The following is a 13,141-nucleotide window of genomic DNA, read 5'->3' as shown; positions in this document are numbered from 1 at the left end:
GAATCTGAAGGCTCTTTAGAAAATCTGCTCTTTATGCTTCCTCTGTCATATTATTGTCAGGAAATACGACAAGATAGGAGTATGTGTCCTCACATTAGGACAATGGGTGAGTTTTGCCAAAAATGAATATAGTGGTTTCATCCCAGATGGCTCCCTATTCCCTATATAGGGCTCCCCCATAGGGCTCTGGTCAAAAGTAGTGCACAATATAGGGCATAGGGTTCGATTTGGGATGGATCCATTTATTCAGTTAATGCAATGGCAGTGCAGATAGACAATCAATTACAAGTTTCATACTATCTATTCAAATATTCATATCTCTGACTTTGCTCTCCTCCGCTCCTGTGGCCTGTGCATAGCAATGTGGGTGGCTGTCAATCATCCTATGTCATGTGCTCCAGTCTGGGCTGTAGCTAGACTGCAGAAAAGGAATATGCATGGATGGACAAACGGGGAAACAAGTGCAAACACACACACCCACCTACGCTCGACCCACACACCCACCTACTTTCAACGCACACACCCACCTACGCTCGACCCACACACTCACCTACTTTCAACGCACACACCCACCTACGCTCGACCCACACACCCACCTACTTTCAACGCACACACCCACCTACGCTCGACACACGCACCCACGTACTTTCAACGCACACACCCACCCACGTACTTTCAACGCACACACCCACCTACTTTCAACGTACACACCCACCTACGCTCGACACACACACCCACCTACTTTCAACGCACACACCCACCTACTTTCAACACACACACCCACCTACTTTCAACGCACACACCCACCTACTTTCAACGTACACACCCACCTACTTTCAACACACACACCCACCTACTTTCAACGCACACACCCACCTACTTTCAACGTACACACCAACCTACTTTCAACGTACACACCCACCTACTTTCAACACACACACCCACCTACTTTCAACGCACACACCCACCTACTTTCAACGTACACACCCACCTACTTTCAACGCCCACACCCACCTACTTTCAACGTACACACCCACCTACTTTCAACGCCCACACCCACCTACTTTCAACGTACACACCCACCTACTTTCAACGCCCACACCCACGTACTTTCAAAGCACACACCCACCTACGCTCGACGCACACACCCACCTACTTTCAATGCATACACCCACCTATTTCAATGCCCACACCCACCTACTTTCAACGCACACACCCACCTAAGCTCGACACACACACCCAACTACGCTCGACACACACACGCACACACCTACGCTCGACGCACACACCCACCTACTTTCAATGCATACACCCACCTATTTCAACGCCCACACCCACCTACGCTCGACACACACATCCAACTACACTCGACACACTTACGCACACACCTACGCTCGACGCACACACCCACCTATGTTCGACACACACGCCCACCTACGCTCGACACACACACCCAACTACGCTCGACACACACACACGCACACCTACGCTCGACGCACACACACACCTATGTTCGACACACACACACACCCACCTACGCTCGAAACACACACCCACCTACGCTCGACCTACGCTCGACGCACACACCCACCTACGCTCGACACGCAACTACACTCGACGCACACACACACACCTACGCTCGACACACACACAACTACGCTCGACGCACGCAGCCCCCTAAGCTCGACGCAAACACACAATAACGCTCGACGCACACACACAGCGCTTAACGGACACACACACCCAACGCACACATCCACCTACGCTCGATGCACACACACACCCTCCTACACTCAACGCACACATCCACCTACGCTCGATGCACACACACACACCCTCCGACACTCAACGCACACATCCACCTACGCTCGATGCACACACACACCCACCTATGCTCGACGCACACACACAACAACGGTCTACCTGTACTGAACAAAGTCTGCACCACAGAGAAAGAGGGAGAGGGAGGGAGAGAAAGGGAGCGGGAGCAGACGGAGGGAGAGAATGACAGAGAGAGAGAAATGTTGGGGGAGATTGAGAGAGAAAGAAGGAAAGAGACAGGGAGAGAAAAATAATGGGGGAGGGAGAGAGAGAAGATAAAAAGGGAGGATAAAGAGGGAGATGGGTTTCTCTAAAACTCTAAAATGGGTTTCACTCAGTCATTACATAATGATAGGGAAATAATTCTCACCACATTGCATTTCAATTTACCTGTGAAAACGTTTGTTTGACACCTGACTAAGAAAAAAGCTTTTTTTCTTTCATCTAATTCTCACACAACAAATACTTTTTGTACTAGCTAATACTTCATCAAGTGATTTAGCTAGTACATCATAACTGTTTCTAGAACAACATCACACAAATAATGTTTCTGAATAGGACACAGTCATTATATTTCAGCCTGCGCCTCAAACGGCACCCTATTCAGTATTAAATGCACTACTACCCTATGGGACTTGGTCAAAATTAGTGCACTCTATGAGGAATAAGGTGTCATTTGGGATGGAGACAATGTTTTTGAATAGAACACATCAGTCGTTGTAATTCATTGAATACCGTTACTAGGTTTAAGATACATAAATCTCACTTTATAGGCTATTAAAGATTGATAACCATGACTCATTCATTACAGATCACACATCAAATACTAATTTCTGTTCTCTGAAATATTAAACACCGTTAAATATATATACTGAGACTCATCCTGAGCCACTTGGTGTGTATGTTTGTGTGTGTGTGTGTGTGTGTGTGTGTGTGTGTGTGTGTGTGTGTGTGTCTGCCAGTCTGTTTCTGCTTATTTTCCAAATCCTTAAGTATTTGTCATAAGGAATAGCCATGTTGTCAAGAGAGCAGCAAAAAACTGGCACCCAGGCTCCCACTAACCTACCTGACCATTACCTTTCTAACTTCATGGGAAACTGACTCCACTAACCTACCTGACCATTACCTTTCTAACTTCATGGGAAACTGACTCCACTAACCTACCTGACCATTACCTTTCTAACTTCATGGGAAACTGACTCCACTAACCTACCTGACCATTACCTTTCTAACTTCATGGGAAACTGACTCCACTAACCTACCTGACCATTACCTTTCTAACTTCATGGGAAACTGACTCCACTAACCTACCTGACCATTACCTTTCTAACTTCATGGGAAACTGACTCCACTAACCTACCTGACCACTAACCTATCATCTAACTGTTCTTCCTAGAATTAGCCTTTAAAATGTAATTATTTTTTGCAATTCATTACATATAGAGTATCATAAGGCCTTTCTTTGAGGGCCCTAGTGATGTTACGCTTGATACCGGAACTCCGAGGCATGCACTGAAATTGCTAAGCAGCTAACTTTGAAGCAGTGCGCCAATGCGTGTATCCCTTTATCAAAAGAACGTCATCAATGACCTCTGAAGCATCGTTTGATCCCGTGATGTTTCAAACCGTGTGTTGCAAAATGCGAGATCCCACTGATTTCGCTGTAGTTCCAGTGCGTTCTTCGATTCTAAGCCGTTTTCAAACAACGACCTCCACTGGATATCGTACTTACAAATATAGTTTGAGTTTTGTAGCAACAGTTTGACCTGACCGGTAGCGTACTATAGCAGGTAGGGTAGAAAACTATGGAACTATGGCAATCAGGAATGTGAGGGTACGAGGTCAAATCCTTTTGAAGGCACACTATTTAGAAAATTGTGAAACCACACTTTCTTTCTGCACTGTTGTTCAAATCATTTGTTTTATTTAGTATAGTTTGAGCTACTGTCTTAAAGGAAAATTCCACCCCAAAACTATATTTTAGTATTTGTTTCACTAGCCCATTGTTGACATAGTCCCAAAATGTTTTGCTTGTCAGCAATCAAGTTTTCAAGATACTGTGTGTAACTTTAAAAATACAGACATCATCCCCGTATGATGCATTTTGCAGTAGATGATGCTGCGTTTTGCATCATAGGATACAGTGTAAAAGGTTTTGCATCATAGGATGCAAAATGCATCAAACAGGGAGGATTTCTCTATTTTGAAAGTTATATACAGTATCTTGAATACTTGATTGCTGACAAGCAAAACAGTTTTCCATAGTTTTTGAAAAATAGTAAACTTGAAGGGAAAAACAGGAAGCATTATGGAAGATGCAAATGTGGGTGGTAATCCAACTGATTATAGGCTACTAAAGCCAACGACCTACTGCTACGCCACAGAGTTTTGATGATAACAGTGGAGTGAAAAAGCATATCTGATAATCACTGCTATTTATTGCTGACCAGCAGATGTCACTAATGTGACTTGTGAACAGATAATGAAGCTCCTAGTAACAAACCGTTTTCCGGCCCAATTTGGTGAAATCCTTCAGAAAGCCTCGGTTCCCCATCACTAGTTATATCCGGACACAGTGGTGTTAGGAAACTTCTGGTTTACAGTCCAGATCTGCAAGTCACATTATGATGGCTTGCAAAGTGACATGTAATTCCTATTGGAATCCAGCTTGAATTAGGATATCCAACAAGTGGATATATTAATCACCCTGCATTCAGAATGACTGCCAGGGCAGGGAAGATTGAATACTGAGACTACCTCAATCATCTAAACTGGAACAACCATACCAGTAACAGGTGCACTAAGTCCAAATACTAACAGATTGGATTAGTTTAGAAAAATATATATGTTATTTATCTTTGTGTAGCATAAAATGTATCAACCAATCAATGAACATGCAAAAACAGAGATATTAAAACAAACAATTCTGAAAATCACCCTGCAATAGAGCATGCTGGGAAATATGATAATTGGTTCTATGTAGAACCATTCTTGCCTTCCTAAGAACCATTCTTGCCAGCCAAAGAATCATCAGACAATCCTGTCTTTCAAAAACAGTCATTAGAATGTTAAAGGTTCTAAGTAGAACCCTTTGACTTACAAATAGCCTTTGTCTTCCAAAAAGTGATCTTCAAATTAAAAAGGTTTTGGAACCCTTTTTTCAAAGAATGTAGAAATATTGTACACAGCCATAACATTATTATGCCAACTATCAACACATGTTGCGAAAGTGAGTATCAAAACATAAAAGTTTGAAATGTGCTCCATTCTCTGTGCATGCTGGATACACTCAAAGCTGAAAAGTGTCTAATTTACTTGAAACCAGCAACTCTTCAGTTCAAACTAGTTTACTATCTTCCCACTAATATCCTTTGTGTAGATACAAACAGAAACATGTCCTTCACCTTTTAGAAAAAAAAACTGTGTTGTATAAATATTGATCTGAAGTGGAAACGTAGAGGATATGAGCGGAGACATGGGTTCTGGCGAGATAAGAACTGTTTAAACTTTCATGAATTCACTGGTGGTCTGGTTATTGGTGCTGGCCCAACACTGTAATTGGCATGCTGCTGCTCTACCGTTGTTGTAGTGTCGAGTTTCTATTTATTATGGATGAAAAACAACTCTGAAGCACATGCAACGTACCCCATTAAAAGCACATTGTGGTGTACATTGTGTGTGTATGTTGTGTGTGATACTCTGGAAGGAATGCCTCAGACAGCTCCTATCTCATTACTGTCTCTACCAGCAGCAGCTTTGGTTAGTAGGAGATCTGATCATGCAAACACAAAACCTCTTGTTTCATATGAAGTCATCTTTTATAAGGTATCAAACTTTGCCCTCAAAAACTCTAATTCCACTTGCCTCATCTTAGTAGAATGCCACGTCGCATCCCTGTATATAACTGCCTTTAAGAAATGTCTCATTTAGCCATTTAAAGCTAGCGACGCTGACTAGATAAAAGAAGCTACTTGTCTTACACTGTATAAGGGCTCCTGAAATAAAAAGTTGAAGTGAACTACGAGAGGGAGCGGGGTGAGACAATTGATACACTCTGAGAGGAGTGCAGCCAGCTAGAAGATTTTATTACCAACCCTTTTTAAATCCAGCAAAATCCCATGCTTATTTGAGATTCTGTGTGAAAGCGTATTAGTAGAGCTATGAGAAAATTATGGAAATCACACTAAACTACCCGTTTGCAAGAATGTATGGAATGGTTCTGATGGGGAAATTGCTATGCACTGGGCATGAGAACTGGTGTGTGTGTGTGTGTGTGTGTCTGCTCACTAAAATAACACAATGCAATAAATGACCTATGCATGATTTGACCTTGAGGATGTCTTGGCAAAAGGTTCTTATTTGCACCTCTTACAAATAAATGAATGAAAATAAATGAATGATTTTTTGCATTCTCTCTCTGTGTTTGTTGGCTAAGGAGATGGTTATTTATGATTGGCCTGTGCTTTTCAATGAATATATTATACATATTACAATATTACTATACATCTTGTCCCAAACAAAACAGAACTCTGAGAATGCATGTGAAAAAGAAGCAGGGTTTGACAGGCGATTCATCCTAAAAATGTTTTTGTGTTGTAGAATGTTCTTTCGCTTTTATCTCCCTCTCTTTATTCTCCTTCCTGACAGGCTTATTTCTGCAGATCAGTATATCTACATTACTGTCACAGGGAACAGAGATACAGAGAGACAGACACACATGCATACAATTATCCTCTGCAGGCTTCATACAAGAAACAAATAACTCTCCATCTTAGCAGGCGAGGTAGACACCATGAGAGCCATGATGGGAAAGGTACAAACCATGCTGATAGAAGACCAACAGTCGTTCCTGGGCTAATAGGAAGAGGGTTGGGTTGATTACTGGTATGATAACAAACATTAACCAGGGTTTTGTATCTAGATCCTAATGGCCCAATGAAATGTTCTAAGCAGAGAGGGGTCGTCTGGTAGGAAGAGTAGGGCCTGCGTTGAAAGGACAAATAGATAACTCCTCAAACGATGTCTAGTAAGTAATTGATAACACATCACAAATCCAAAGTCAAATGCAAGGGGCATTGTTTATTGGGAGGTTTTTTATTTTTTCAATTTCTCAGAGGTTTTTATTTCATAGCTCAACCAAAACAGCATTAGATGTATTATATTATTATATGGTATTGAATATAATAATGTAGGTATATACTTGAACTTCAAGGGTTGGCTGGATTGCTGCTTTCCCATGAATGCATCCAGTACAGAATAAGCCTGTGGGTAGTGGGGACGGGACGGCTAGATAGATGAATAGTCATCAGCAGTGGGTCTTTGTGAGGTGAGTTGTGTGCCTGGTCATGTCACCCTAAGCTAAGTGACCATAGCAGCAGATAAGTCAAATGGAAACACTGGACAGGAGCTCATCAGCCATGAGTGGGATTGCCAAGGCAAGGATCCCGTAGGCGGTGTGTGTGTGTGCGCGCTCGTCTCTGTCACCTCTCTGTGACCCATGCAGAGAGAGGAGATTGCTCAAGGCCACACAGTCAACAGTTCTCCTATTGATCTGTTCTCATCACACATCTGAACGGTGCTTTAAGATTACTCTGTTTTTTCACTAGGAAACAAATGGCGTCAGTAACATCAGTCTGCTGTTACCTGTACAACACCAATGAATAGACAACATTAACATGAGGCATAACGGAGAGGCCACTCATTAATACAGTAGATTTGTCAAACTGATTGGCTTACAGTATGCATTAATATGTTAAGACATAACACACTTGAATTTCAATAAATTGAGGTTGACGAAGAAGAAGAAGAAAAATAATAAAAAGAGACAGAAGAAAAAAAAGAAAAAGAAAAAGAAGAAGTGTAAAAAAAAGAGAAAAAGAATAAGAAAAAATATGAAAAAGAAGAAAAAAGAGAAAGAAGAAAAAGAGAAAGAATAAGAAAAAAGAAGAAAAATAAGAATAAAAAGAGAAAGAAGAAGAAAAAAAAAGAAAAAGAAGAAGAAAAGAGAAAGAAGAAAAAGGGAAAGAATAAGAAAAAAGAAGAAGTAAAAAAAGAGGAAGAAAAATAAGAAAAAATAAGAAGAAAAAAGAAGAAGAAAAAGAAGAAGACAAAGAGAAAAAAGAAGAAAAGAAGATGAAGAAGTTATTCTGCAGTGTAAAAGTCATTTATTGGGTTATTACTCACATTCTTCTCCTCTGTCTGCAATCCTATTACTCAGAACACTGATTGAAATCTACAGAATATATTTCCTCTGCAAAGAGCTGAATGATTATCCTGTGTTTCCACCATCATGCAAATGAATCTTGTTTCCTTCATCATAACAATGTCTGTTGTGTAAAAGAGGCAGGTCTGCATTCATACGCCTTTTATTCCTTCCATTAAGCTACATTTTTCCTATTTCATTTGTGTGCTGCATTCTCCTTTCCATACAATCCCTGACAAATTAATACAATAATAAATTAATTAACACACACACACACACACACACACACACACACACACACACACACACACACACACACACACACACACACACACACACACACACCAATAAACAACATCAGGGACACGCTGCTGCTAAACAGACATACAGGGAATTGTTTTGGCTTGTTTTGTTATCCTCTCTCGGGTCTATTCAGCGGAATATAATGTTTGTCTACAGGAGAGTTGGGGACGTTTAATCCCTTCGGAGAACACAAATGAACGGGATGGGTGAGCACATCAGATTGATGTAGAGTGAATGGAGATGGGATTTGTTCGTGGAGTGTGTGTCTGGCATACAGTACCAGTCAAAAGTTTGGACACACCTACTCATTCAAGGGTTTTTCTGTATTTTTACTATTTCAACATAGTGTCATTGTTCTATTTTAAAATTGAACATGTAACATTTAACCCGCAAAACACCAGTCTCAACGTCAACAGTGAAGAGGTGAAGAGGCGTGAAGAGGCGACTCCGGGATGCTGGCCTTCTCGGCAGAGTTACTCTGTCCAGTGTCTGTGTTCTTTGCCCATCTTAATATTTTATTTTTATTGGCCAGAGATATGGCTTTTTATTTGCAACTCTGCCTAGAAGGCCAGCATCCCGGAGTCACCTCTTCGCTGTTGACGTTGAGATGGGTGTTACAGCTACAATAGTCATTTACAACATTAACAATGTCTACACTGTATTTCTGATCAATTTGATGTTATTGTATTGGACAAAAAAAATGTGCAAGAACATTTCTAAGTGACCACAAACTTTTGAACAGTGGTGTATGTTTCTAAAAATGTATTTATTTCTGTACATAAATGCAAAGGTCAAGGCCAATGAATGGGCAGCTTTGTAAAGGATACGCTGAATGATTGGAACCTGGCCTCTTTGATTCCAAGGTTTGAGGGTAAGTAAAACTGAGAAATGTATTTTTGAGAGTGGGGACAAAGCTTTGTGGGGGGACGACACATAGTTTAATTGACCCTGTGTGAAACAGCATCTACGTCTTCCACATTGTCATCGATAAACAATAGTACAACGTTAATGGAAACTTGAAAGACTTAACTTCACCAGAGCCTCTTAGAAGCTTGCAGCCACTTTGGGACTGGATACATTACATGAACAGTTACCATAAATAGTCTGGTCTTTTACCATATTTGCTTTATTGGTCATTTGCACAGATTCTGTCACAGTAACCATCCTGACACACAACACACACATCACAGCCTGGGAGCAGCTCATGGGCACTTAAGGGTAAAATTCCTTGTCAAGGGCACAACAGCAGAAGGTAGTATATATATATATATATTGTTGCTGTAACTCTCTGGCTAATGGATCACTCGCTGCAAATTTCCTGCAGGCAGCTCGGGGTTTCTAATATCGGCCTGCCTTTCTAATCTCTAAACTACTGCCACCCCTATTCATTTAGCTCTTTCCTCACTCCCTTGCCTTTGTTGAAACAATTGACCTGGCTTATCAACCCTTCCTTCAAAGTATTTCATTTATAAATGTGCGCAAAACTATCCCTTAAAATCTCCCCCCTAACAGGTAAGCCTAGTGGTTAAGAGCGTCGGGCCAGTAACGGAAAGGTCGCTGGTTCAAATCTCAGAGCAAGCAGTTAAAACTCCAACAACAACTGCTCCCCGGGTACCTGAAGACGTCGACATCGATTAAGTCAGTCCCCCACACCACTCTCACACCACTCTGTTTCAGAGGGTTTGGGTTAAATGTGGAATGCTTTTTTAAACATTTTGGTTTAATGCTTTCAGTTGTGCAACTGATTAGGTATCCCTTCTACCCTTTTTTTGCAGCGGCAGAGATGGCCCAGGAAACATTCTTGCTTTTGGACGACTCGACTATGCTGTGAATATTCTGTAAACACCACCTATTTTATATAGGAGGGGAGGTCCTGGGGACACGTGAATACATAGGACTGTGGACAAACCCAGTGAAACACCAAGCTTCAGCTGTAGCCGGTTCTTCACATTCTTAAGTATTGTTGCACATTTTGAAAACTGATTGTTAAAAGGAATTTATAATTCATTGAAAACATTGTGCTCACAACATAGTTAAATGTTAGAGGGCAGCCCAGACAAGCAAGTGTCTAAACAACATCTGGCCCGATGTGGTCAAGACAGTCGACATAGTCTGACAGTATCCACATCTGCTGGATAGTCCAGGAATGGTGGGTTACATTTTTTCCAAAAATATTTGACTTGAATTTTATTCCGTTTGCTGTGATTAACTAGACTGATGACGCGACCCACGTGACTCGCAGCGCAGGATGAACTGGAAAGGAGGCTGTTTGTTAATGCAATATTCTCTAATAAATTGTGCAACAGGGTTTGATTGGTGCTCTCAAAGTTTTTTTTCCCTCTGGTTTAAAAATCCAACCATTGTGATAGAAGGGGGTGGCGCTCGGTGGCTGTGGGTGTTTGAGTGAGAAAGACACAGAGGGGAGCAAACCAGTAAAATCACAACCCCCTTCATTATCGACACATTGTGCCCGACAACATCAAAGAGCCATACCAGACTCTGAAGTAAGGAGGACTTGGAGTTAGACGTTAGCCAGACTAGTGGTTAACTGCAATGGAAAAAAGTAATTGTTTGTTTGGCTACAACATAACACAATTTGAAGTCATATGGGGCAGGGTCTCACAAGCATTAGAAACAGCATTGGGTGTGAATACGTTGGGAACATACGGATCTGGGTGTGAATACGTTGGGAACATACGGATCTGGGTGTGAATACGTTGGGAACATACGGATTTGGGTGTGAATACGTTGGGAACATACGGATCTGGGTGTGAATACGTTGGGGACATACGGATCTGGGTGTGAATACGTTGGGAACATACGGATCTGGATGTGAATACGTTGGGAACATACGGATCTGAGAAGGTGTTCTGTCGTTAATGTTTGTGGATATATATATGTAAAAATTAAGTTGTCTATTGTTTTTGTCATATGAAAATCTTTAGTTGTCTATAGTTTTTTTCAATGTATGTTTTTGCTTTTCCAAAAAACTAAGAGTAAAATAAAATATTACAAAAAAAAAAATTGGCTGCTTTACTACAGATTGTTGAGGACTTCTACACTTTAAATCCGGACTGCTCGGGGAAACTCACTGATAACTGGATCACGGCCCAAGATCTTCTCTTCAAAGTGGAATAGTTTCAAATGACCCTGCTGGTGAAGTCTCAGATGCTCATTCATTTTGAGCCTGAAACAATCAAGATATTCATTTAAACATTCTCTCCAGATACACAAGGTGACATCGCTTTAAGACTTCTGCCAGTGGACCTCCCAACACCAGTCTACAAGATAGGGTGGAATACAAATTCCGACCTAGATTCAATGAGACCAGAAAGTCCTTCATTGACTTGCAACCTGTAAGTTTAAATAGTGGATAGGCATTGGTAGATTGATGGGGAAATTAGATGATAGCATTTGTAAACCTTGACTGAAATTTTTTTTATTCCAAAATCTGTTACGCATAACTGCACACTCCAAGACATTACGTAGGTTTCCATCCAATTTGGAACAGATTTTCAGGGGAATAGTCTCAAATCTGCATAAAACAATATGCACATCCGGCAAATGGATAAAAAGCTGTGCGTGATCACGTAGTGGCAGTGGTGGAAAAAGTACCCAATTGTCATACTTGAGTAAAAGTACAGATACCTTAATAGAAAGTTACTCAAGTAGTGAGTCAGCCAGTAAAATACTACTTGAGTAAAAGTCTAAAAGTATTTGGTTTTAAATATACTTATGTATCGAAAATAAATGTAATTGCTAAAATATACTTAAGTATCAAAAGTAAAAGTATAAATCACTTAAAATTCCTTATATTAAGCAAAGCAGATGACATCATTTTCTTGTTTTTAAAATTTACGGATAGCCAGGGGCACATTCCAACAGTCCGAAATTATTTACAAAAGATGCATTTGTGCTTAGTGAGTCCGCCAAGCCAGAGGCAGTAGGGATGACCACATGTTCTCTTGAGAAGTGCGTGAATTTGACTATTTTCCTGTCCTGCTAAGCATTCAAAATGTAACAAGTACTTTTGGTTGTCAGGGAAAATGTATGGAGAAAAAGTACAATATTTTCTTCAGGAATGTAGTGAAGTAAAAGTAAAAGTTGTCAAAAATATAAATAGTAAAGTAAAGTACAGATAACAAAAACAACTACTTAAGTAGTACTTTAAAGTATTTTTACTTAAGTACTTTACACCACTGCGTAGTGGACATAAAAATCCCTTTTGCAGTTAAATTCCTATGTACCGAATAAAAACATACAAGTTAAATAGGTTTCCATTGCATTTTCAACTACTGAGCTCACTCAGGTCTTCGCACATGCGCTCTAGCAAACAGCTTGCACATACAGCGGGGGTAGGCATTACATTATGAGATTATTACGGTAGCCAAGCATCAATCATCATGTCATCAGAATAAGACCCTTAATATTTATTAGAAAGGAGCATCAAGCTCATCACCTTGCACTTTCACCACCCTGTGAAGTTAATCATCATTTATTTCATCTGTAGCCTAATAAACTGCTTGCTTTCCCGAGTCGTAGTGTGAGGAACACACAACATATCATGGTGTGGCTCCAAGTTTACTTCGATATGATGGTTATTATATCAATATTTGCGCATAAAGTAGTTTCCACCTCCATTTTTCCCAACAAATTTTCTGTAGACATTTAGAAAATCGTACCGGCATTTCCTGTTTGTATCAGCCCGGTCGTGACTTTTTTAATGTGTGAGGTAATTCATCTGCATGAAACAATTGGATGGAAATGTGGTTACTGTTGTGAAAAGGAACCTATGAGCCCCAGCCCAAAATGAAT

The 13,141-nt window shown here is 40.7% G+C and overlaps 1 protein-coding gene across 1 annotated transcript in view; it reads right to left on the bottom strand.

The window, feature by feature from the left end:
- LOC129862734 (ADP-ribose glycohydrolase MACROD2-like) overlaps window positions 1-13,141 on the bottom strand; it is a 917,737-nt gene that overhangs the window by 111,089 nt on the left and 793,507 nt on the right. The window lies entirely within an intron of this gene.

The sequence above is a fragment of the Salvelinus fontinalis genome, chromosome 1 (assembly GCF_029448725.1).
Source record: "Salvelinus fontinalis isolate EN_2023a chromosome 1, ASM2944872v1, whole genome shotgun sequence".
NCBI lineage: Eukaryota > Metazoa > Chordata > Actinopteri > Salmoniformes > Salmonidae > Salvelinus > Salvelinus fontinalis.
This window is presented reverse-complemented; position numbering and strand designations above follow the sequence as displayed.